Source organism: Mesocricetus auratus, unplaced genomic scaffold (genome assembly GCF_017639785.1).
Source record: "Mesocricetus auratus isolate SY011 unplaced genomic scaffold, BCM_Maur_2.0 Super-Scaffold_100003, whole genome shotgun sequence".
NCBI classification, from domain to species: domain Eukaryota; kingdom Metazoa; phylum Chordata; class Mammalia; order Rodentia; family Cricetidae; genus Mesocricetus; species Mesocricetus auratus.
Window position 1 is genome coordinate 103,578,787 of NW_024429188.1, and position 27,187 is coordinate 103,605,973.

At 41.7% G+C, this 27,187-nt stretch overlaps 1 long non-coding RNA gene across 1 annotated transcript; it reads left to right on the forward strand.

Moving 5' to 3' along the window:
• The first annotated feature begins 14,940 nt into the window (after window positions 1-14,940).
• LOC121139878 lies at window positions 14,941-18,892 on the forward strand. The gene is made up of 2 exons (XR_005876698.1): window positions 14,941-15,168; window positions 18,438-18,892. It is a non-coding gene; the product is annotated as an uncharacterized LOC121139878 (long non-coding RNA).
• Window positions 18,893-27,187: the final 8,295 nt, after the last annotated feature.

Sequence of the window (27,187 nt, forward strand, 5' to 3'; positions counted from 1 at the left end):
AACATTCCTACGGGAGTGTTCAGTGGATAGACCTGCTTGCCACACTATCCTGGTAACTTGAGTTTAATTCCCAAAATCCACAATGGGAAGAGGAAACTGACCCCCAAAAGTTGTCCTCTGACATCCACATTTGTGCCATGGTATGGGCATTCTTGCATAACATGTACACACACACAATCATATGTGTTATCCTTCTCCCCCCACATGCACACACATCATACACAAGCAAAATAATAATAATTTAAAATTAAAATACGGAGCAATACTTCTCATTCCTAATGAGATTCTTACTAGGAAAGTCTGCATAAATGAAGCAGGACACCCATATTATATAACTGCAATTATAACCACGAAAGGCTTATATGAAGCAAAAATGAAAATGTGACAATAGCTGTATTTTAAATTTTTTCCTGAGTTATTATAGTGCCTTTCTCTTTCTTTGTTTGGCAAGAGCATTAACTTCTTTCTAGTCTTTACCACATTTTTTGTAAAAGAGGGGTTTCTGTGTGCAGTTATTGTAAAATTAAGGTTGAAAGCATGAGTTGAATTTTCCTGTAGCCTAACCCAATCTTCCAGAAACTGAGATTCTCAGTGTGGTGAGCAATTTTTCATCTTAAAACGATTGCCTGGGAGAAGGGCTTACCTGGGCCCTGGCCTCTTAGTGACTATGCCCAGGGAAACTCTGAGTCACCCCCACAAGAGCTATCAGGCTCATTCCTTCTCTTCCCTTCAGTGAAGAATCCAGTGCAACCTATTTTTGTGTGAGAGCTCTCAGACGGTTGAGCATCAAGGACAAGTAACAAGACCTATGTTCAGCTCAGGGGAGAAGGGGCAAAGAATTTGCCGGGGTATATGATGATGCCTTCATTTCCTGGGCAAAGAATAACATTCACAACTAAAATATTCCGCTAGGGTATCAGAGGTCACCAACTGTGTTGCCAGATTCACTAAGATGTTTTACGGGTTAGGGGCGGGGAGTGTGGTGGGGGACTCAGTTCATTGACAAAAAAAAATCTCTCAACGGTAGTAGTCCTTGGAAAATGAGAAATACATTACAGAGCATGACAGAAGCTTACTACCTTCTGCTGCTTTTGCAATTCATAAACGCTTTATGGATACAGGAGACAGTTAAGTGTCTGTGCTGGTGCTACATAATTAAGTATCACGTGAATTCAAGAGCGTTCTTTGGCTACCAGGACACTTTCTGCACAGTTCTCTGCCTCTCTGGTCTTTTGGAGCCCTTTTCTTTTCTCTGTTAGGCTTTCTATTTGAGGGGTTCTTGAAAGAGTCTCTGAAAAACAAGTGTTAAAATGGACTTAATTATTTGCAAAAATCAGGTCCTGATAGGGACAAATTCAGAAGCAAATACAGGACTATTCAAAGATAAATCAGGTTCAAGGATACAAGAGGAATATATATTGATACATACATACAAAGATACCACAGTGAAACCCATTATTTTGTATGCTACTCTAAAATATTCATGTTAGACAGGATAAGGGGAATACAGGATAAGGGGTCTACACACTTCTATTCTGGCTTTGATTTCAATGATGCATGATGAATATATTTATTTCTTTATTGAGCGTGCAAGCTAGTGAGTCTAGGAGGAAATACTCCAAAATGTTATCAGTGTTTATCTCTGGCTTGTGGTGCTTTTGCTTCCTTCTCTATATTTCTCTTCATTTTAAAGCTTCCCACAATGAACGCTTATCACTTTTCACATCAGAAAAGCAGAGCTCCATCAAGCATGGGTTGGTGAAGCATGCTCACCAACTCCTTCTGAAAATAACTGGATAGATTTAAGAACAATTTGCTAGAAAAATCTCTGGCTAATTGAAAATCAGTTCTCAAATAGTTTGGCCTCTTTGAGGTAAATGCTTCTCCAACTGAGACTTGGGGAGGCGCCTCTCTTTCCCCCAAATTTGTTCTCACCTATCAGTATCTTGACATATCACTCTTAACAAAATTGGAGCGATCAAAAACTTGGTGCCTATCCGGGTGTTGGTGGCCCACGCCTTTAATCCCAGCACTCTGGAGGCAGAGGCAGGTGGATCTCTGTGAGTTTGAGGCCAGCCTGGTCTACAGAGTGAGTTCCAGGACAGCCTCCAAAACAATACAGAGAAACCCTGTCTTGGAAACAAAAAAGATTTTGGTGCCTTTGGGATGTTCTTTATGATACGGAGTGTGATAAGATTACAGGGGTCACTGTGGAGCTCTGTCTTGGGCCCAGCACCCATCTTTTACAGGACAAATCTGGACTCATTACAGCTTTGCAACCTCCTACTGTAGAAAGACCCTTCATAGAGTGAAGGCTAACAGCACAAACACAGGAATCAGACACACATGAAACGTTCCTTTCTGTTACATTCAAGCTTGACCAAATAACTTGATTCTTCCCAGCTCGCAAGTTGTTGCTTGGAGCTGCAATGAGATAAGCACCTGAGGTCATGGGCCTGCCCTGGAAATAATGTAAGTGCTGGAACCACGTGAGTTCCATGCTGTCTCCTCACCTCCTCACCTGTCCACATCGGGAAGCACTGCGGTGTTTCCCCAGAGGTCAAACAGGAAAGAGTGCAGAAGCAGTAAGAGCAGGCACTGGGTGGAGAAAGAGAAGAGCATTGCAGGGTGTGGCTCTGAAATCATGCACGAAAAACACACATTTTGTATATAAAAGGAAGGTTCGGGTTGTGTGGTAGGCAGACCACTGAGTTTCCAGAATAGTTTACATAAAATCAGGAACCACATGGGCCCTCCTGGAGGAGGTAAAGCTGAGACTGGCTCGAGAGGGGTGGGAGGCATCACAGATAACGTGTACAAGTGAAGGCATAATGGGAATGATAATAACGCTGGGCTGGTGGCTGTGCCGAGAACTGGGGGGGGGTGACTAAGTAGGCAAAGTGCTTGTTGCACAAGCCTAAGGACCTGAGTTCAGATCCTAGCCACTCACATAAAAGTCTCACATGCTGGCATGCTGCTGTAACCCTATGCGAGAAACAGGCGGGTGGGGAACAGGTGGAGGTAGCCAAGTGGATCTGTGGAGCTTGCTGGAGAGTCTAGCTGAAATAGCAAGCTGCACGCTTGAAACACCATTGCAGAAAACACCCAACATCAACTTCTGGGATCCACACGCATGCAAGGCTCTCTCTAGCTATCTCTCTCTCTCTGTCTCTCTGTCTCTGTCTCTGTCTCTGTCTCTCTCTTTCCTGTTCCTCCTCCTCTTTCCTCCCCCTCCCCCCTCCTCTGCCCCCACCCTCTCGGCTGTTGAACTAAACTTATACATTGTTTATAGAGTAGTTTGTGGGTAGAGTACAAAAAGAACAAAGTCTCTTCTGGTGATCCAACAGCCTTCATTTTATGTCTAACAAATGGAGATCAGAAATGAGATCTGTACCATCAAACAGCTGGCCAAGAATGCTCACTGGCCTTCACACTAGACTTCATATCTCCTTCCCTAGAGATGTAGTACTAGGCTGGGAAAAATTTGGGGACAGTGATCTTGCTGCACTCCAAACTGAATGGAGGATGGGGAGGAAATGAGATCAACCCGATAAAAGGAGACATGGTTTCTTGGGGGTGTGTAAATGTTCTGGAATTAGGGGTACCCATAGCCATATAACTATGCATATCCCAAGGATTATTGAATCTATCCTTTAAATGGGTGAATGTTATGAGAATTATATGGCAATATAGGTGCCACAAAAGTACTGGCTGAATCCATTCTGAGTCCTGTCTCAGAACAGAGGCATGGCCACTAGAACAGGAACAGGGCTAAGGAATGGTAAAACAACAGAGTGACATCTGTTAAAGAATATATAGCAACTGTGGTATTTCACACATCAAAGCAAAAATAAAAAGAAACCCCCAAACCTAGCAACACACCTTTGAGATGAGGTGTTACATTCATCTTAAGTCCTTACTTTTGGCTTTAGATGCCATTTCTTTACCCTCCTCCACTTACCTCACCCAGGATGCCCTTGATCTCCTCATAAACAATTGAGATCACATGGTGCCCAGGTGTTAGGTTCTGAGTGTTTGCAAGGAGCTAGAGACGGGTGTGTGGAGACCATGTGGTGAGACTTCCCAAATCAACAGAGGTGCCAGGCAGCTCCTCAGTTACCCTGGTAATGCCACAAGCACCACAGAGGGCTTTCAGCCTGGATTCTCACCAAACATAAACTTTTATGGCTTCTTGTGAAATTCTAAAGGCTTCTTGTGAAATTCTTTTTTTTTATTTTGTTGTTGTTGTTGTTGTGTGTGTGTGTGTGTGTGCGCGCGCGCGCATGTACGTGTGTGTGTGTGTGTGTGTGTGTGTGACATTATGGTATATGCCTTTTGTGGATCAAAACAGACATATGCAAAGTGATTACTTCCTTAGTCTCTCTCTTTAAAAAATAGTAAAATAATAGTTTTTAAGACTCATACACAAGCACCAAATCTACATCTCTCCCACCCCTCCATCTCCAACTTCTCCCAGGTCCTCCTCCCAAATTCATGAATACACATACACACACACACATGCATATATAACCTACTGAGTCCATTTAGGTTTGCTCATATGTGCGCATGTGCAGAGCTGGCCATTTAGGATTGGGCACTCTATGTGGGAGTTTTTCCCTAGAGGAAACTGATTCTTGCTCGCTCAGTACCCATTGATTACCTGTAGCTCTTTATCTAGTGGTAGAATCATGTGAGATTCCCCTTGTCCATATTGGCATGTTTAGGCAACCATACAGTTGAGAGTTCAAAGGTGTATTTCTAAAATAGATGGCAGAACACAGATACTATGGAGGGGAAAACGGAAAAAATGGGAAGTTTTAAATGTGGAGGGCAGAAGGAGAGGAGGAAGGCGAATATATAGCACCAAGGATGTTTACAAACATGAAGAATCATGCTATTTTATGTTTACCTAGAATTACATATAATATGTATGTATATATACATACACGATCTCTTATTTTTATCCACTTCTTTGTTTACTCATTTCAGAAATCAGGCATGGCCCTGCCCTTGGAAGTTTATGATCTATTGAGGAAGTAAGAGACTTTTCACATAGCCATTGTAATAAGTACAGTTCTATGATGGCTTGTAAAATTTCTGCATACTCACATCCATGTTTATGCCTTATATAATTCCATCTAGTAGCCTGCCTATGAGAAGTAAGTAGTGATAGGATACCGCTCTTATGAATAAGTTATATTATGAGGTAAATATGAAGGAATATTGCAGATGTAATTAAGGCTGCAAACGGCTTTAAATTATTCAAAAGGACAGTCAACCTGGTTGGGTCAAATGCAATCACAAAAGGTATGTTAGATAAAGACTGAGACAAATGCTAAAGGAGAAAGCATAGTGGCATGGGGGCCACAGTGTGGCATTTGATGTCATAATGTTTTCTAGTACTGTTCTCAGGGCCTTGGTTAGATCTCACAATAACTACAGCCCCTGGAAAGAGCCTTCTTGTTGGACTCTGATGACTGCTGAGGTGCATAAGGGTATTACATAGGTGAACAGCGAACCCCTTCAGAGTATCCATTTCTTACACTGCCACAGTCCCACCAAATTGGACCTCCACCCTTATGGCTTTGTTGGACTTTAATTACCTCTCAAATGCCCCACCTTCAAATACCATAGTAAGATGAAAGTTCTACTCTCTTAATACCTCACAATGAAGATGAAATGCCAACAAGAGTTATTATGGCACACCATTCAAACTGTAGCAGCAAGCAAAAGTTTTTCTAACTGGAATCAAATGACTACTACATGAGTTTATAATTCTATTTGCCCATTAAGAAAATCTGATAAACCTTCTTGTAGAAGTGAACCCCACAAAGCTATCTGCCCATGAGGGCAGGGACATGTAAACTGACACAGGTAGATATAAAAGGAAGTGAAAGGAAAAGGAACCTCCCTTTTCTCCTGGAATCCAGCCAAGCTTCTAACTCCTGGTTTGTGCGACTCTCTCTCTCTCTCTGGTAAATGAATATATTGTTTTCCTTATAGCATCGAATATCCTTGATACCTTCTGAAGTGATTCTAGTGTGAAAATAGGTCCAGGAACCATTAAGCTACTACAGCCAGTGAAGCCAATTAGTATAAGCACACTTTATGGGGATCCAGGAGTTAGCATGGAGGGGACCCAGTGTCTTAGTCATCAGGAAGAGTGTTACTTAGTTGATAAGACCATATATGAATAAACAAGTCAGAACAACACTTAAATTACTCCATATCCACTGGTGAAATGGAAAGAAAATAGGAAATCAATAAAAGCATAGTATATCACCCCTCTTAGTGTGCTTAGCAATATTAATAAATGTTACATGAGTGAGAAAATAAGGCAGTGGAGTAGAATGCTATGGGACAGCACTTTCCACAGATTTTTATTGAATCTGCATAACTTTAGTTTTCCTTGTTATTAAACACTGACTAAAACCAACAGAGGGGAGGAAAGGGTTTGCTTCATCTTACAACTCCCAACTTACACTCCATCACTGAGAGAAGTCAGAGTACTTCTCTCAAGTCAGGAACTTGGAGGCAGAGACTGAAGCAGAAATGTTGAGTTCTGGCTTGCTCCCCATGGCTTTCTCAGCCTGCTTTCTATTCCCCAGAATAACCTGCCTACGTGTGGCATCACCTGAAGTGAACTGTAACCACCCACATAAATCACTAATTAAAAAAATACCTCACAAACTTGCCTGGTGGATGTATGTTTTTACTTGAGATGACCCTAGCCTGTATCAAGTTGATGAAAAAGAAATCTAAACAAACACATAAACAAAGAACAAAAATCAACCAACCAGTACACCTTACAATACTAAGAAGTGCAAATTTTTATCCCTACTGAAAATATGAATAAAGTGACTGGCATTAAGTCAGTTGGTAGACTTCCTGCTCAGCATGTGAGAAGCCCTGGGTCCATCCTCCAGAATACTATAAACTGGGCATGGTGGTGTATACCTATAATTCAAGCACTTGGTAGGCAGAGGCAGGAAGATCAGAAATTCAAGGTTATCCTTGGCTACACAATGAGTGTGAAGCCAATAAGAGCTACATGAAGTCTGTCTCAAATAGATACAAGGGGAAAGAACAATATGAGTGAAATAAGGGGACAAGCAGTGAGATGTTTAGAAATGTAAACATGGTAATATTAGAGTGGCTAATTAATAGGGCTTAGGAATGATGAACAGTGGTATTGCACGTGTTCTAAAAGCATCATCAGAAATTGGTGCTGAATGTTTTTTACTTTGTCATCATTTATCACAATAATGCCTTTTTACTGTTAATTAAATGAGTTAGATTAATAGATTTTTAAATATTAAACCATTCTGTCTTGATGTAAATGTTTTTGTCTCTCTGCAAGTGTAAAAGCATTCTGTACTGCCTGATTCAAATCATTAATTTTTTTATGTTTTAATTAATTTTTTATTTAAATTAGGAACAATCTTATTATACATATCAATCCCAATTCCCTCTCCCTCCTGTCCTCCCAGTCCCAACCCCCCACCTCAGGCCAACCCACCATCCTACTCCCTGTCCACTCCCCAGGGAGGGTGAGGCCTCCATGGGGAATTATCAAAGTCTATCACATCATTTGGGCAGGTCCTAGGCCCTCCTATCTAGGCTGAGAAAGTATTCCTCCATGGGGAATGGGCTCCAAAAAGGCCATTCATGTACTAGGGATAAATACTAGTTCTACTGCCAGAGGCCCCATGGACTGCCCAGGTCTCCTAACTGACATCCATGTTTCAGAGGGCCTGGTTCATTCTTATGCTGGTTCCCCAGCTGTCAGACTGGGGTTTATTAGCTCCCACTTCAAAGCATGAATATTTTAGATGGAAATTTTCAATATGTATTTATGTGTGAGATAGATTGCAGTCTTCATTTTTATGCCGTTTGTTAGACTGTTAGATTTTTTGATATGTTATCCTGGCTGTGGAAGAGAAGGCAGAAGGAAAGGGGAAAGAAAGAGAAAAGGAATGAAAAATGAAGAGAAAGAAAAAAGAAATAAAAAGACAGAGACACTGAGAAGGAAAAACTAGGACAGTTTCTCATTTTTGTCTGTTCTGGAACATTTGGAAAAGTGTCAACATTACCTGTTCCTTGAGAGTATAAAAGAATTCATGGGCTGTGCTAAGAGAGGAAAATGGAGCTGACTTTGATCAAGAATACCATATGCCTATGTCCATGGCTATGTATGTATGAATTTGTGAAAGAATAAATGGGTTTAGAAAACCCAGCGTGTACCAGCATGCCCAATTATTTTGGCGTACTTTATGCAAATGATAGCATTCTGTATGAGACATTTTATGTGAGGTTTTTGCACAGAGGTATCCTGGAATGACAACTTATTTGATTGTCCATTAGAGTTTATTCTAATAAGCTAAGTTATTTTACAGAGAAATTATGCAGATACAACTGAGAATTTCTGTACATTGCTTCTTTGTAGACAAAAAGAAAATAACTTATTTATGACATTCCTTGAGCCTGATGCTGTTTAGGAGACCTGGTTACTTGAGAAAATTCCTAATGTAGTCCACGGAGCCTAAAATAGCTCAAGAAATACAAGAAAGAGCATTGCGTTTGACTCCAACTACTGCTTCTTTTCTCTTTTGCTGAAATATTGTGCAAGCTTTCATACGTGCATATGTTGTATAGTGAGCATATTTTCCCCTGAATCCGTCCTTCCTTCTGTTTTTCATCCCTCACCACTCTGATGGCCCTTTTGTCCCCTAGACCACTTTACTTCTGCTTTCATATCATATGTACTCAATGCTGGGTATCTATATAAAATTTTAGTCAGCTATATAACATCCAGGAAACACAAATGACGGAAACATAGATCTCTTCCTTGGACTAGCTTAATTAGCTTAATATGAGTACTTTCACTTGCATCCACATTTCTGCAAATGACAACATCATCCTTTGTTCCTCTCCTTCACTTAGTCACTAATAATAGCTGCAGTTGACAAGGGACTTTTCCTTTCCTCACTGAAGGTTTGCTGCAATGGACTGACAACACAGACCAACACAGAAAAATGGACAGACAGATGTATGCTTCAGCACATTTCTTCAGGAGCCACACAAAAATTCAAACTCAAAAGGGTCTAACAGAAGCAGGTAGGACAGCTGAGGCTCAAATGCCTTCATAGGAAGAGAAGGAAATAGGAAGGTCATAGATAATGGCTAGCTTTTAAAGGGAATGGATGTGTCCAACGTGCAGACTATAGTTTGACTATAATCCTGTTTGGAAATGGTTTGAAGAAAAGAACTGACAATATAAAGTCTATCTGGACATGGTGACTTTCCCCAGGCATCCCTGCACTGAATTCAGTCTGTTCTAGTAAATGAAATTTCAGAGAGGAGACTGGAAGGCAATTGTGCTCCCTTCCATTGGAGGCCTTCTTTGAGGGTGGGGGGAGAAAATTCCAGGAAAATTCCCTTCCTGTGCATTTGAGGGAAGATGGCAAGAGGGACAGTCAGGGGATCTTGGTTGTAAGGCAACTTCTTTACTACAAAGGGCTCAACTTGGTTTCTCCAAGAGACACATTAGTGTGTGTCTGTAGCAAAGGTCTCACTTCTTCCTTTTTTTTTATACAGAATCATTTATTTGGATCCTTGGCCCATTTTTTTTATCTTACCTAAGTCTGGATAGTTTCGGAATCAGCACTGACTTCTAGGACCATGTCTCCATGCCTGGCATGCCTAGGTGCACTGCCAAGGCAGCTGGTACCCAATATAGTCAGTGTTTCACAGGGAACTTTAAGGTTCAAAAAGTCTGAACTTCCTGAAATTGGCATTCGTTTTTTATTCTTTTGTCCCTCTGCTTTCTCCTTCCCTCATGCTAGACTAGAGGTGGTATCTCAGGTCTGCCGAACTGGGTGAGCAGGTAGCGGGGTGAGAGTGGAAAACTATCAGAAACCTTAATGGGCATTAGATTTTCCCTGTCTGGCCCCCTCCTACCCAAAAAGGCCTGCTGTTCTTCCGGGCCATGGTTTGAGTCTGCTGCTCTAGAATGTTCCACAGTGCAACTATTTCTTTCCTGCAGAGGTCATGAAACATAGATTTTGTCTTTCCGGTCTTGCTCAAAGATCTCCATTTCAGTGAAATACAAATCCAGAAGCTGCTTTGAAAAGTGTCATACGCTGTCCTCAGCCTTTGTTTAGGAGTAACTTGTGCAAAAGCCACGAGTGTTCCCCTGAACAAAAGCTCTACTGTGGTTTTCACGCATAGCTGCTAGCGAGTGCAGTCTTAACAGGAGTAAGAGAAAGTATTAACAGTAAGTCAGCTTTGCTCACATTTCCGGTTTCAGAGGAGCTAGCTCTGAAAATGCAGCAAGTACCACCGTTCCCCAGCTCTGTGAGGAACATGCCCACATTCCACACACCGCTGGAAAAATTCTCACATATCCCAAGCCGAAGGAACATAGACATTTGAGAGCAGATTTTGAGACAAGTGATTGGCTTAAGAAGTTAGTGACCCATGCTTGTAATGTCAGCTCTTTGGAGGCTGTGGGAGAAGATTTTTTTGTGAATTCCAGGCTAGCTTAGATTGCATAGCAAGCTGCTATCTCAAAAAAAAATGAAGCGAAAGGAGCAAGATGAGGAGTTGGTAGGAACACTGAAAGGCAACATGTGTTAATTGTTAGGTATAGGCACATGAGTAATTGGCATTTGGGGTTTGTGTTTTACTCTATTGAGTCAAATTCTCTCTCTGTACCTTGGAATGACCTCAAATTTGCTGTTCTCCTGCCTCAGTCTCTGTAGTGTTGGGATTTCCACATGTACCACCACATCTGGCTGAGACTCCCACAATGGTTATATAACAGAGCATCAAATATCTAGGCAAGATGTCTTTAACAAAATCAATTCCTTTCATCTCTCACCCTCAATATGTTCCTTATTTTTAAGATCTCATTCCTTGCCATATGTTATGGTACATCGATGTCACCCCAGTACTGGGGTAGTGGAGGCATGGGCAGAAAAATCACAAGGTCAGGGCCAGCCTGGTCTACCCAGCCATACTGGGCTACAGAGTGAGACCTCATCTCAATTCAAAAACAAAAAGCAGAAAGAAAAAAAGAAACTGCCCCTTTCATACAGGACTCTAAAAGCTGAAGAGAAACCTCTATGAGAAGATCTCTTGGCCTCAGCTTACTAGCTAAGAATCTCAAAGGAAATGCAGATGCTGGCCCTAGGAATCCTAGCTGAGGAGAGCAAGGCTCTGAGGGCTGCCTGATGCCTGACTGCATTCTCTTCTTTTTCTCTCACAAATGCCCTTCAGGATCACCAGCCCCTAAGAAGAGATTTGTAGTAAAAAACAAACAAACAAACAAATCCCTCCATCTTCCCCAGTGCCTACTGGGAAATAAAACCTTATTCTGTCCACCAACTCCTGTCTCCTTAGTCTGAGACTTTGTAGGAGCAGCAAGCAGCATAGATATTTAATTTCTATGACAAACTAGCACAGTGAGCCTAGAAGTCAGGTAGCAAAAATAAGCAATGCTGGCAAAGCAGAAAAACACCCTGGAGACTCCTCTCATCTTGAAGGTCCTAGAAGACATCCTTTACCAAAGTATATACGACCTTACCTGGATTCATAAATGTGTGATCTCCCAAAGCCTTTAGCGATCTCTCACAAATAGTCCCTAATTAAGACAGTGATGCCTTCTAAAGGCAACTTTCTTAAAATCAGTTGGCCCATTATTTCCTTTAAACTTCTCCTCCTCACCCTATATGTTGAAAAAGGTCAGAGAGAGGGCAACTGTGGAATGCTAAGGGGTACCCAGAATTCCCTCCTGTTCACGAAAGTCTCCTGCTCTCCTTCCATCTGAGGATTCCCCTGGTTCCACCCTCACTTTCAACCCCGTGGAGTCAAAGCAGACAGTAATCACACTCTATCCCTTCCAGAGGAGGGGGCGGAGCTATAAATTTCGTCAATGTTTTTCTCAGTGGGAGTTTACCAGGAGGATTTTCACTTGAAGAGAAGTAGAGGCCAGTCCTTGGCAGGAAGGACAATCCTTAGGGAGGACGCCTTGTGCAAAGTAAAAAGATTGCCTTTAGGTGAGAACTAGGGAAGTGGAGTTGGCAGTACTGGACGCTAGATATCAGATTCTTCAGCCTGCAGTCCTCCACGTTTCTCCTTCCCGTTTGTTTCCAATTAAAGAGTCCCATTTGTTTCACCAAAGTGTTCCTTTCTGGCTTTTTTTTCTCAGATTTTTCCATTTCTTTTGTTCCTAAACTATTCCAACCAGCCCTCCCCTCTACCCTGTGTCTCCATCTTGCTGTTTCTTTGAATAGTTCTTGTTCTTTGATCTAGAAACTAGTCACAGTATTGGTGACAGAGCTCGCACACAGAGCCTTTCCTTCTCTCAGACCTGGACCTCTTTACTGGAAGCTGCTGTGTCTGAACAGGGAGCCTTTTCCAGTGTTCATCTCCATCATGCATTGCCAACACATGGAAGCCTCCCTGTAGGTTATTTGGAAGGGTAGCCTGAAGAATGAATTGAACTATCTCTTGTCTGGAGGAAAGTCAGGGCATGGAAGGAGAGACATTGGAAAGAGCATTAGAGGAGCCCTCAGCAACCCTGCACATCTTTAGCAGAACACCACAGCCTGGTTTAAACAAAAGCAGGAGAAGCATGCTTTCATTGCACTGTAACTATAGATTTACTCAAAAGAAAATGTGCTCATCTTACTATATTCCAGGAACTACTCCAAGTAATGAGTAAACAAGAGACAAAAAGTCCTGCTTTTACAAAGCTTACCCTCTAGACAGTGATTCTCAACCTTCTTAATGTTGTGACCCTTTAATACAGTTCCTCATGTTGATGGTCTAGAAAGTGGTTCTCACCCTGCCTAATGCTGTGACCCTTTAATACAGTTCCTCATATTGATGGTCTACACAGTGGTTCTCACCCTTCCTAATGCTGTAACCCTTTAATACAGTTCCTCATGTTGTGGTGACCCCCCGACCATAAAATTATTATGGTTGCTACTTGATAACTGTAATTTGGCTGTTGTTATGAATCATATGCAGGATGTCTGACATGCTACCCACAGGTTGAAAACTGCTGTTCTAGAGCTAGTCCTGGAGCAAGCATCAAGACCAATGAAACAGTGGAAGCACTGCTTGACAGCTGTTAGGACCCTGGCTTCCTTATCTGTCAGAGAACTTCAACGTGAACAGATCAGTGCGTATAGAGGCAAGCTCTTGGAGGAGTACCACTTACTACATAAAGCTACAGTTTGACTACCCACACTCACCTTTGGAAAGTAGTTCCTAGCCTTATCTGCAAGAAATGAAGGTGCTCTAGGACTGTTTCACTTGAAGTGCTCTCTAAGTGCACAAGAACAGGTGTCATTAAAGATAACATAGATGGGTTAACTTGATATAGCTACAGATGTATATTACAGATAATGGACATGTAGTTTTGTGCAAATAATATATACTCATCTTAGGAAAATTTAACAATCAAAGTTAAAGCAAAAGGCATCTTAGAACCCTTTGCTATGAAGTCTTGTGGGCCTTTTCAACTTTTTCACCTGCTTAGACCCACAGGGGTGTACAGTACCATCTAAAGAAACACATGGCGCTTCTGCTCGAGAGTGGGCCCCCACTGAGCATCTTCCCCCTCTGCTACTCCTGGAACTCATTTCAAAAGACAAGAGTAATTTGTTATGTAGAAGTGTTGCTTTGTTTCCAAGAGCTGGCAGAACAAGTTACCATTAACCAGGTCCTACAACAATGGAAGTGTTGTTTAACCTAGGGGACTAAACGTCTAAACCCAGGGTGTCAGCAAGGTTACCCTGTCTCTGAAGACTCGAGGGGAGGTTCCTTTCTGACCTCCTCCTTCTGGTTTCCTGAAGATCTCTAACTTGTTGCCACGTGTCTCTATCATCTTCCTCCTCACATGTCTAGTGTGTGACTGTGTGTGTGTGTGTGTGTGTGTGTGTGTGTGTGTGTGTACACAAGCACCTATGTCTAACCTGTCCCCTCTATCGCTTCTTCGTCTTTTAGCTAAGAGCAACTACAAAGTTGCCTCAGCTAAGAGGATAACAGTCATTGAACTAGAGCCCACCACCCCCTACCCTAGAATGACATCATCTCAATTTAACTAGCAACACTTGGCAAGACTATTTCCCAATAAGATCACACAAACAGGTCCCACTGTTGGAGGACACTGTTGGAGGACACTCTTCATTCCCATAGAAGTGTCACTCCCACTACTTATTGAATCATTCTTCCATGTGGTTGGTTACCCCACCTCAAGAGTTAGCTCTGCAGGCATTAGCGACCCGGTAACTATAAGGGTCACTGGGATTTCCTGCTCTCCTCATTCAGGAAATATCTTGATATCCAAAACCAGGGTCATTAAGTTGGATGTGAATGTACTCAGGTGGGAACCTTCAAAAGCGGACACTCATATGGCATCGTGGATTGTGGGCCAGTGTGGCGGAGAGAAGTTCTCAACGCCATTCATTCACAAAGGAGCACCTGTCACACTACAGCTCTGAGAGCACACAATAAGTGAGCACTTTCCAACTCTTGGCTTGTGGACAAAAATTGGTGTGGATGCAAGGATGGAGGGAAAACGTAGATCATTTCTAACTACTACTCATAGCCAATTCCCTTGTTTTTACAAAAGAGGATTCATGGGAACTTCCTAGTTTTGCCTTGATATTTTCACTATCATGACCCCCTCTAGGTTAGTAAAAATACTTCATTGACATAATACATCCAATGGATACTCCTACATTTTAATACAGCATCCCCTCCTTAGCATGCTGAGAGATCACTTGCCATTCTAATCTCGCTGTTTAGTTGAATGTCTCCGCCTCCTTTTGCACCACCGCCTCCTACCCAACTAGAAAAAAATGTTTCCTGTCCCCAATGCTTCCTTAATCATCTAAAGACATGACTAGATGTCCTTTGCTTAGACTGCTGAGTCAGAACCACGGTTGGGCCAGCTCTGGTGGGTAGTCACGAAGTAGCTCAGGCAGGAAGTCCTGAGAGGGATGGGTGCACAGTACAGGCAGTGGTGGGAGTTGCTGCCGCCCCAAAGCCCTGAGCCTTGAGAAAGGCAGTCTGCTTTCTGGAAAGGAACATGAGGCTGGAAGCCAAGAGGCTCAGGCTCATCTCAGCCAAGTGACACCTTTGCTGCCTGACCTGGTAAGTCATTCCCTTTCTCTGAACCTCAGTTTCCCCATTCATAAAGAAAACATAGGCTGGCCATGGGAGACGCCGGTGGTAGAAGTAGAGGCCTCCTAAGTCAGGATGTCACTGAGTAGATGGCTCCTCTCAGGATAACTTGAGGCTGGTCGGGGAGCAGAGAACACATTTCAGAAGCAATGCCCCCACCAGAAGTTGTCAGGAAGGGACCACAGGAGAAATCAGAAAGGTCAGAGCTGAAGAGGACAACCCCATGCATGACAGCAGAAACTGAAAAAGAAGAGTGAGAAGGAGAGGGTTTCCTCTCACAGGGTAAATCCAGAAGCCAGATCAGGGGATCTGAGGCTGCAAAGGCAATACTGCATGGAAAATGTCTGGTGCAGAGTTACCCGATAGCCTAACGGTGTGCTGCTTTGGAGCCCCAGAGGAAAATGTATAAGGCAGGCTGAGCCTGATCCAATGGGCAGTTTAAAACTTTAAAGGCAGTCTAAAAATAAATGCATTTAAAAGTGAAAAAACAAAACCAAACCTTTAAAGGCAGGTTAAAACATCTAGACAAGTCTGAAATGTTCAAATACTCAGGCTTACCTGTCAAGAAAAATAGGTACCAATAATGTACCCCTCTCTGCAGGGTACCCAATCCCTGACACACTTAACCACGTAATAAAAAGATTACTACTACTACTACTACTACTAATAATAATAAAATCAACCATTAGAACTGAGCATCCATGTTCTCGCTATGAAGACCCCAGAGCAAAGCTTTGGTTCCAAGAATACTGGACCACATGGACATTAACCTCCTGACTTCCAGCCCCGGGTCCTTCCCCGTGCTACCCATTCCCATAGCCATATTCCCAGTGTATTCCTCTCTAGCCCAGAAAACTCCCCAGCAGCTCTGCTGCTGATTCTTCCAAGAGAGCTTGCCTGCCCCTCTCCCTCCTCCCCCTCCCCTGCTCTTTCATGCTCTCCAGTACACACGCCCTCATCACTAGTTCTCTAATGTGCTGCCTTCCCAGTCCACTGTGTTTCATTTCTCCTTTGCGTTTCTAGCTTTATAGCTAGCTGTCCTTTATTCCTTCACTTCGGATCTCCAGACTTATCAGAGAGCCCAGTACTTGCTGAATGTTGGGCAACGATTCGATGACAAAATATCCATTATCACGAGTTCCCTGGGTGATCGTTCCATGGGCAGCATCAATGGGAGAAGCTTTTAGAAGCATATAGGAAGGTGTCACGGGGACAGTGTCTTTCTGCCAGATACACAAGCAGTAGATGCTATAGTCCTATAGAAGCTATAATGACTTCCAAAAGTCCTGTTATGGCTAGAAATTTCTTCCAAGTTTCCCTTGGAAGATCTTATATTTAAGGGGAGAAGTGTGTTCAGGAGATAGAATTTTACTTATAAGACTTACCTCTGAAGGTTTTTATTTCCCATAAAGACAGAGAAATAGAAGGCACATTCTCCCTCAGATATAAGCCACCACCTGCTCTAGGGACAGCCTCTCTCACTGACACTGTTTTCAGGATTTCAAAAAAGGGGATGGAGAGAACCCTGATGAAGATACACTAGGCCTTGCACACAGCGTAGCCTTACCTAATCTTCTCATTTTGTACTAAGATGGGGCTGGAGAGATGGTTCAGCTCTATTGCTCTTCCAAAAGATCTGAGTTCAAACTCCAGACTCTATAGTGTGGCTCACGGTCACCTATAGCTCCAACTATATCTTCTGCTCTCCATGGCTACTGCACCTGCACATATGCACATACCTACACACATATGCACATGCATAATTTCAAAAATAAAATTATAAATCTGTTTAAAAATCTTTAAATAAAAATACTCATAAACCCCATGAAACAGAAAATACAAATGAAAGCTGAAATGAAATAATGCTACAGACCTATATGAATGACTAAGATAAATAATGTAAATGATACCAAATGCTAGTAGGATAAGAAGCTGGTGAAAACCTGTCAGCCAAAAGTAGTCTTTGGTTGTAGAGGACATAAAAGCAGTTATCACCGTGAGACATGAGGGTGGCTGGAAGGACACGAGGCAAAATGCTTCTGAGATTTTAGGACTAAAATCTGGGTGGTGACTACAATGAGTTCTACTTTATGAAAATTCATTTGGTTTATGATTTGCATAATTTTCTGTACATGAATGTTCCCTTCAATATATAGTCTGTCAGAAATAACTTATCATAAAGGTAAAATTGCTTGCTACAAAAATAATTGAAAGATCACGGTGGATATAGGACAAAAAGGAAAATTTGTTCCCCTCTACTTCTCAGTATTAGCCATTGTTTCTTGTCTCAGCATACTAGTACATATAGCCTATTGTCTTACAAAACCTTACATACCATAGAGATCTGACAACTCAGCTCAGTAGGTAAAGGTGCTTGCCTGAAAACCTGAGTACTATCCACCAAAATCTACATGGTAGAAGGACAGAACCAATTCCCAAATATTGTCCTTTTGACATCCACATCCTGATAAGGCATGTACACACACACACACACACACACACACACACACACACACACACACACAGTTAAATATTTGAAAATTTACAGTAGAACCAAGAAGAAAGTAAACGATTCTTAGCTGGGTATCATGTCGTATGACTATAACTACAGCATTCATGATGAGACAAGGCAATTGTGAGATAGAGGCCAGCCTGGACTGCATAGTGACCCCCTGTCTAAACCTACCCCCCAAATGAAAGTTCACCTTGGAGACCTTGGATGGAGGATTTGGATATAGATATTGGGGGTGGATATGGACACTGAGGATTCTGGTCTCATTAAGGAGACTGAATAGAAACTAAAACCAGGCCAACACTCCAAGTACTCACATTCCCGACTTCCTTTGACTACGCTGGAGGTGGTTACCCTCAGTCATTTCCTAGCTTAATCCTCATTGGCCTTTGGAATGTCAGAATAAATAAAGCCAACTAGAATATCCTGAAGAGTGGAAATGGGGACATGTTCCAGGTTATAAAAGTCAAAGGGGACAGATAAAGACTAAATTCTAAGATTTGTCAAGGAATGCTGTAAGTCAGGTTGCAAACTTATACCAGGTGCTCCTTCAAGGAAGCCTTCCCTATTATCCCTTCAGTTCCATCCTGCTGAGTAGGTTCTTATTCTTAACTTTCCTGTAGCTTCTATATTTGGCATTGCTGTGATATATGTCTGGCACATTGCCATTAGTTGTATGTTCACGTATAGTTCAACTTTGAAGTTCATCTTGTTTTTGTATCTTCAGGTCCAGCTGAGCACCTTGCCCACAGTGTGAACTCCATGGACATTGATTTAAACAAATGAACAGATTCCAGGGAGTGACATGTGAAATGGCTTCTTGCTGACGTCATCAGCAAATACAGTATCTTGGATGAAGATACCAAAGATCATATCATCTTTGCTTTGTGCTTCAGAACCACATGGGGAAACTTACATGGCACTACCCAAATTCTTAAAGCCTTAAGGAACTTTAGATGGGAGGCTTAAAATGTGATATAGGGGCCAGGCGTTGGTGGCGCACACCTTTAATCTCAGCACTCAGGAGGCAGAGGCAGGCGGATCTCTGTGATTTCGAGACCAGCCTGGTCTACAGCTCAAGTTCCAGGACAACCTCCAAAGCCACAGAGAAACCCTGTCTTGAAAAACCAAAAAAAGTGATATAGGACTTTGAATAAACACAATTTATTTGTTATGACTTGATCTAACTAATGGAAAATAATTAATTTGAGTGTGGTTTGTTTTTGAGATTAGAGGGTGATTACCCAATGTTAATATACATAGGAATTTTAGACTTCCGGGGCTTATAAAAATGACTGAAAGGTATTTAAATGAGTACTTAGTTACAGTGTTATTTGTTATTTCTTATGGCACAAATATATTATTAGAAAAAAAGAAGTAAAAGTAAAGGTAATATAATTTTTGTCAAGAGGGCCTCTGAAATTTGGCTTTCTTTTTTTAATTTTTTTTATTTAAGTTAGAAACAAGTTTTTTTCACATGTCAATCCCAGCTACCTCTCCCTCCCCTCCTCCCCTGCCTTCCCCATCAGATCCCCCAGTACCCCACCAAAACTCCACTTTGATCCCCAGGGAAAGTGAGGCCCTCCATGGTGGATCTCCAGTAACTGTCATTTCATCCAGGGCAGGGCCTAGGCCCTCCCCCAAGAGTCCTGGCTGAGACAGCATCCCATATAGTGGCATGGGTACTCAAAGTCTATTTGTACGCCAGGGATAAATACCACCCAAGGCCCATAGATTACCTAGGCCTCCTCACTGACACCCACATTCAGGGGTTTGGATCAGTCCCATGCTTTCCACGCAACCATCAATCTGGGAGCCAAGAGCTCCCCCTTGTTCAGGTCAACTGTTTCTGTGGGTTAAACCAGCCCAGTCTTAACTCCTTTGCCCATCGGTTCTCCCTTTCTGATGCTGGATTCCAGGAGTGCAGTTCAGTGTTTGTCTGTGAGTGTCTGCCTCTGCTTTCATCAGTTACTGGATGAAGGTTCTGTTTCCCAGACTCTCTGGCAGTGGGATTGTATGCTGGCACTCCCCTGATTCATGTCTAAGATCCATATATGAGTGAGCACATACCATGTTTCTCTTTTTGTGACTGGGTTACCTCACTCAGGATGGTTTCCTCTAGTGCCATCCATTTGCCTGCAAATTTCAGGATTCCATTGTTTTTTTTTCCACTGAATACTACTCCATTGCATAAATGTACCACATTTTCTCTATCCACTCTTCAGTTGTGGGGTATCTAGGTTGCTTCCAGGTTCTGGCTATTACAAATAACGCTGCTATGAACATAGTGGAACAGACATCCTTGTTGTATGAATGTGCATCATTTGGTTATATGCCTAAGAGTGGAATTGCTGGGTCTTGTCCCATTTCCCTGAGGAATCTCCATACAAGTGACTGTACAAGTCGGCACTCCCACCAGCAGTGGAGAAGTGTTCCCCTTTCTCCACATCCTCTCCAGCATAAGCTGTAGTTGGTGTTTTTGATTTTAACCATTCTGACAGGAGTGAGATAATATCTCACAGTTGTTTTGATTTGCATTTCCCGGATGGCTAGGGATGTTGAGCACTTTTCTTAAGTGTCTCTTAGCCGTTTTAGACTCCTCTACTGGGAATTCTTTATTTAGTTCTGTACCCCACTTTTTGACAGAAATTTGACTTTCTTATGTTTGTTTGGTGCATGAGGCAATCCCTATTAAGTGAGTGAAGACATAATTTTTAATTTATATATATACATACATATATATATATATGCTCATCAACAGAAATACATTATGGTCCATCACTCATGCAAAGGGGGCAGTTTCAGCATTTCCAGTGCATGTTTCCAACAATTTTGTCTGATGCTACAACAGAATACCCGAAACCGAGTAATTTATCAGAAATGGAGAGAGGGACTTTTTGGCTTCTAATTCTGAAAGCTGGGAAATCCAAGAATAAATGACCATGGCAGGTAAGGATTTGTGCTATTCAACTTTCTGTTGCTTTGAAAAAGCAACTGAGACAAACATCGTAAAGAAAAATGTTTTTATTTGGGCTCATCGTTTCAGAGGTTTCAGTTCATGGCTGATTGACCCTATTGCTGTGGACTTATGCTGAAGGAAACACCATGTCGGGAACATGTGGTTCAGCAAAGATGCTCATGATACGGAGCAAAAGGAGGAATAGGAAGGCATTGAAGACGCAATAATAATTTTCCCAGACATTTCTCCAGTACATTACTTCCTCCAAGGAGGCCTGCTGTCTCTTGTTTCTGCTGCATTTAACAGCGCTATCCACTGGGGAGGAAACCTTAAGAAGACAGCCTCTGAGGACCATTTAGATTACATATAACTTGAAGTGGAGTGGGGACTATTGTGGGTGGAAGGATACAAGTGTGGGAGAGATATGGGGAACAGAGTGAGGAAGAAGGGTCAATCAACACAAAATGTGGAAGAAGATGCCATAAAGAAACCTTTTACTTTGTGTTCTAATTAAAACACTTGAAAAAATCCAGACTATAGAAAGTCCCTGTACTGCTCAACTCATGCTGGAGAGAGGGATAAGCAGACACATTTCAGAGAGACAAAGATATAGAGAGACACAGAGACAGAGACAGAGAATATATGCAGAGTGGTCTTACTTTACGAACCCAGTCTTGGAGTAACTAATACAGTCCTGTGGCAAGAACTCACATGAGAAAGGTGTTAATCCCTCAGGAGGAGTCTGTAACCAAAGCACTAGGTCTCACATCCTAACAATGCTACACTGAGAAACTAAAATTTCAACACCTAAATGTAGGGAGACACATTCATATCAAAACAATACAGAAGCATGTGCACGTACACACAGAGAGAAATGGGTATGTGTGCTATACATAATTAGGGTAACATTTAAAAGCAAATTAGGCACAGTAAAAGGTTAGTAACCAGAGCTACAGCATGGATAATCAATCATAGAGTAACTACACTGCACTATAACTGTACTACATAATACATACTGTAATAAAACTCATTTACAATGTAGAAAATAGACCAGTGTTGCGGCTTGTGTGTTTAGTCATAGCACTCAGGAGGCAGAGAGAGGAAGAGCAATGCCAGCTTAAGACCAGATCCTGTCTGAAAAAGTAATAATAAAATGTATATATTATTTCTGTAATTTGCTGTTTAATAGCTTTGAACTGTGGTTGACACTGTGGACAATGAAGGCATAAATAAATAAATAAGGGAGTCTACTGTGCTAAGCGGGTACAAAAACAGAGCAATCTTCAAGATAGAGTGATAAATAAAAAACAAGGAAACCTAGAGATGTGGCTTGGTGGTACAGTGCTTGCCCACCTGGCACAAGGTCCTGGGTTTGAACCCTAGCAGTGTTTTTTAAAAAAGGCAAGACAAAACACCAAGGAAGCAGAACACTGTACACATAGTTATGTGTAAAAGGATGAGCCTATGTATTTGCATAAATGTTCATGAAATAATTGTAATACACACAATAAACTGGCTAGCAATAAAAGACTTTGCAGCATATGTTACATTATATTATCATGCATCACTTACATTTTAAACACATAAGCATACCATAACCACTGTTCAAAAATAAATATAAAATAAAGTAAGCCCATCAGGGCCCAATAAGATGACTTAGCAGCTAAAAGCATTTCCCTCATGAAGCTAACATCTGGGTTAGATGGTAAATCCCATGTGAAGGTGGTTAGAGGGCATAATCTTTATTCACAGATTACAGGCAGTGGTGGTGCACACCTTCAATCCCAGCATTCGGGAGGCAGAAGCAGGCAGATCTCTGGGAATTTGAGACCAGCCACAAAAGCTACACAAAGAAACCCTGAATTACAGCTATGCATTAGTTTGTTTATGAAAGTTGATTACATGGGAAATGAAAGGCAAATAAGGTTGATTGTTACATTGTTCTCTTAAAAAGCAAGTTAAACACACAGGAGGAGCTTTATTAACTTTGACGGTGAGGTCTCCAGCAAAGTTCCAGTCTCTTAGAATATGAGAGATATTTTCAGAATGCTGTATTGCCATAATCCACAAAAATAATATATATACTGGTGTTTTATGTTTTTAATTAGTTCTTTGAGAATTGTGAAAATTTCACTTTAATTGTGTTCACCCCTACTCCCTCTCCCATCTTAGACTGAACTCTCTTCACTACCCAACCAGAGTTGTGTCCTTTTATTCACCCATGAACTCCAAATTGTTTTGTTCCTATCTTCTTAGATATGTGACCTTCGACTGAAGGGTAGTGGACCTACCATGAGCCACACTATTAAAAACTGTCTATTTCCCAGTGGCTATGAGTTTCCAGTAGTTCCTCCATTAGGGGTGGGACTTTGTGCCCACCTCCTTCTCCATGCTAGGATTTAATCTGTCTTGAGCTTGCACAGTTCTTGGGCATGCCAACAGCAAATTATGGCATGGATGTGGGAAAAAGAGAATATCTATTCACTGCTGGTGGTAGTGCAAGTTGTAGCCACCATGGAAATCAATGTAGAGGTTCATCCAAAAAAAAAAACTAGAAATAGGCCTACCTTGTAATCTGGCAGAGCCTCTCTCAGGGATATTCACAAAGGTTTCTATGTCTTACTATAGAGACACTTGTTCACCCATGTTCATTGCTGGTCTATTCACAATAGCCAGGAAATGGAAGTAGTTGAACCATCAGCTGATTAGTGGATAAAGAAAATGTGTTACATTTCACAATGGACATTATTTAACTGTTCATAAAAATAAAATTATGAAATTCATAGGTAAATGGATGGAACCAGAAGCAATTATTCTAGGCATGGTAACCCAGACCCCGAAAGACAAATACACCATGTTTTTTTCTCACTTGTGGATATTAGTTTTGAATGTTTAACTGTGTATGTTTCATTCAGAATACTCACAGGGGCCAGGAAGTTAGTAAGATGTTGTGCAGGAGAGAGGGAATATAGAATAGCATGACATAAAGCGAGACATAAGAATACTAGAACAGGAAGGATTCGATGGTGTGGGCATGGGAAGTAGGAGTAGAGGCGGGATTATGGGGATAACTAAAACTAAGAACTCGTGAAAAATCAGGTTAAAAATCACTACTGTAGAAGCTTCCTACAATATAAACATAGACTTGCATAAAAAGAGTTTTAAAACGAGGTTACCCTATAAGGAAGCAATAATGCCCCCTCTACTACATACTACAGAACTAACAAAAATCCCCATATCAGAAATGGGTTACCCCCTTTGGAATTGTTGGTTAATGAGGTCCCACAGACTACCCCTTGTGTTATTGGCTATTGCCACTGCTCTTTGTTATCTTCTAGAACATGATTGCAAGTCCCCTAGGGACATTTTTGTTATCAGCAGCTTTAAGTGTTTGCTCCCAGGCTAAAGTTGTTTGAAAAGGGGTTCTAGACAGGATTCTGAAGATGGGAAGAAAATCCAAAAGGAAAAACAGATTCAATTAGTCAATACTTCAAGTATCTAAACTCCACCTCCATAAAAAAGCCCTCCTTACCTTATCAGTTGGAGAGGGTCCCCAGTTTTCCTGTCTTTCTACCCACATAACGTAAAGGGAAGCCTGCTTATTGACAGGCCCTACACACTTAAGCAGGCACCTCAGCCTGTGCTTCCATTGCAGAGAATGGAGACGAAACAGATCAACCCAATTATGGAGGAATTCCATGTCATCTGCCCATAAAAAATCTACACAGTTTTCCACTCATAAATATGACCAGCACACTAGCAGGGCATGGTAGTACATATCTATCAGTTCCAACACTCATGAGGCAGGTCTACAGAGTTTCAGGCCAGCCAAGACTACATAATTAAACCTGGCTTTTTAAACAAAGGCTATAGATAGAGAGCTAAAAATCATTAGCCATTTTAGGAAAGCTGACAGTGAAAAAAAGGGACAAAATAAGCAAATGGAACTGACTCCAGAGGAAAGAGAGAATACCAAAGGAGCGGAATAAGTCTCAAAACAAATACATTCTGATCTGTATCACCAGCAGGACTGGCCAGTCCTCCTCCTCTTCCTCCTCCTTCTCCTCCTCCTCCTCCTCCTCCTCCTCTTCCTCCTCCTCCTCTTCTTCTTCCTCCTCCTCTTCCTCCTCCTCCTCCTCTTCCCTTCCCCCTATTCTTCCTTTTTAAAAATGTGTTCGAGTGTTTTGTCTTCTGTCTGCATGTATGTATATGTACTGCATGTATGTTTGATGCCCAAGAAGGTCAGAAAAGGGAATATGGGCTGTGAAACATGAGGAAAGAAATGTGGGCAGGGATTTGATCATTTCTTCTGCTGAAAAAAGTATCCTCTAATGGATAATCTTCCAGACATATTTAGGAAAAAACAAGACTCTGTGACACCCTTCATAGAACAAATAACATACTGATACATAAACACTGGAAATAATTTTCCTTGCAGAAATTATGACTGTATTCTAGATTATCAATATAAAATCACAACCACAAGTGCATTTACACCCAAAACAAGTTGCTGAAGTATAATATACTGAAAGAATTTTTCCCCTTTGTAGCTGTTGATTACAGATCAGTTACTAGGTCACAAAAAAAGGAGTAGCACAAAAAGATGAAGGAGACTTACGAATCTATATCAGAACAACTAAAAGTGAGACAATTCACATCACTGTTAACTCTTTCAACAAACTAAAGCAACAGTTGTCAGCATTCAAGCTCCAGCTATTTTCCTGCATGCCATAAATGCTCATATTTCTTGGAAAGAAAGTTTGAGAGTCTCTTCTGGATGTATCGGGTTGAAGGTTTCATTTTTTCTTTAGGTATTATCATTTTTGCTTGTTTAGAAAGGGCCTAGGTAGTCCAGGATGGTATCAAACTCACCATCCTCTTTCCACAGGCTCCCAAGTGCTAGGATTGCAACAATGTTTCACCATCCTAGGCTTAGTTGAAGTTTTTCTGTAGGGCCTACCACAAAGGCCTGCCCTTTCAGTGTTAGAAATAAGTATTGGAAGTTCCAACAGGAAGGGCTTCTGCCTCAAAATCATACATTATAGTAGAGCTGAAGCTTGGAAACTGGAAAGCTACTCATCAAGCAAAAGGACTATTCTGAAAAGGACAGGAAAAAAGAGAAGGTTCTGGTAGTATAGCTCAGTGTAAAGCACTTGCATAGCAAAAGAGAGGCCCTGGGGGTTAGAGTAGGGAAGGAAGGAGGAAAGAAGAAGAAAGGAAAATAGGGGAGGGAAAGAAGAAAAGAGGAAGGGGACAGAGGAAAAGGAGAGAGAGACAGAGACAGAGAAAGACAGAGATATAGAGTGTTCCAATGAGTGAACTGACATACAAGTCCATCATTCTAGAGCCATTCAAACATTCCAGGGCATATGTCATGGTACTTTCTTGAGTCTGGAACACAATCTTAGGTCCAATCAGATTGACTAATTGACTATGGTCACTTAAAAGATTTCAGTGTAATCTACCAATGTGGAAAGAGGGACAGGAAAGGAAGTCAGGAGACAACTTGGGGTGCTACAGTTTAGTTAACCAAGAAAAGGAAGGAGTGGAGGCCTGGGTTTGGTTGTTGACAGGAGGCATGGTGAAAAGTAGTGGCACTCAAGAAGCTTTGAGGAGAAAATCCACTGCAGCTGGACAGCCATCTAGGCAGAGGAAGGACTCACGGATGACTGTCAGGTCTCTAACCTCTACAGTTAGGTACATGGTGAAGCTAGTGACTGATAGAAAAGACCATTGTCAACTCAGACTTACTGCCTTAGGAAGAGGAGGAAAACAGAAGGAAAGCGAAGACAGGAAACAGAAAAAAGAGAAAACCAAAGCTTTGTTTGTTTGTTAGTTTTTTGAGACAGGGTTTCTAAATGTAACAACAAAACTGGCTGTCCTGGAACTCGCTCTGTAGACCAGGCCTGGCCTCGAACTCACAGAGATCTGCCTGCTTCTGCCTCCCCATTGCTGGGATTAAAGGCAACAACAACAAAAAAGATGAAACAACAAAAAAGATGAAAAGAAGAATAGAGATCATTCTAAGAGGAAGTAACCCTTTAGATTCATGAGTGGCCTGTGACTTGAGCAAGGGGAATATGTGATGTTAACTGAGCCATATAAATCCCCAATAGTGGAATACAGTTATATTTGGTAGACACAAGGGAGAGAATCTCAAACTAGGAGTGTGAGCAGGACATGCCATAGACAGTCTATAAAACAACTGGTTCAAAACAAGATCAATCATTTCACAATGCACACAGCATCATGTACACCTGGAATCTATACAATCTGTGTTAGCCAATTAGACTTAGTAAGTCTGGACAATAAAATGGAATAAAGGGTCATGGTGGTACAGAATTAAAGGGTGGAGACTATTCAGAAAGAGAATGGTAGAGAACAGATCAGGAGGCGAACAGGACAGGCATGAACATGAATGATGAAAAAAGCATTCAGACAGAACTATAATTGAGCCAATAGCAGAAGGAGCGGTTTCAGTGTTATGTTGTAGGCCAAGGTCAGGCTTCAGGAGGCTG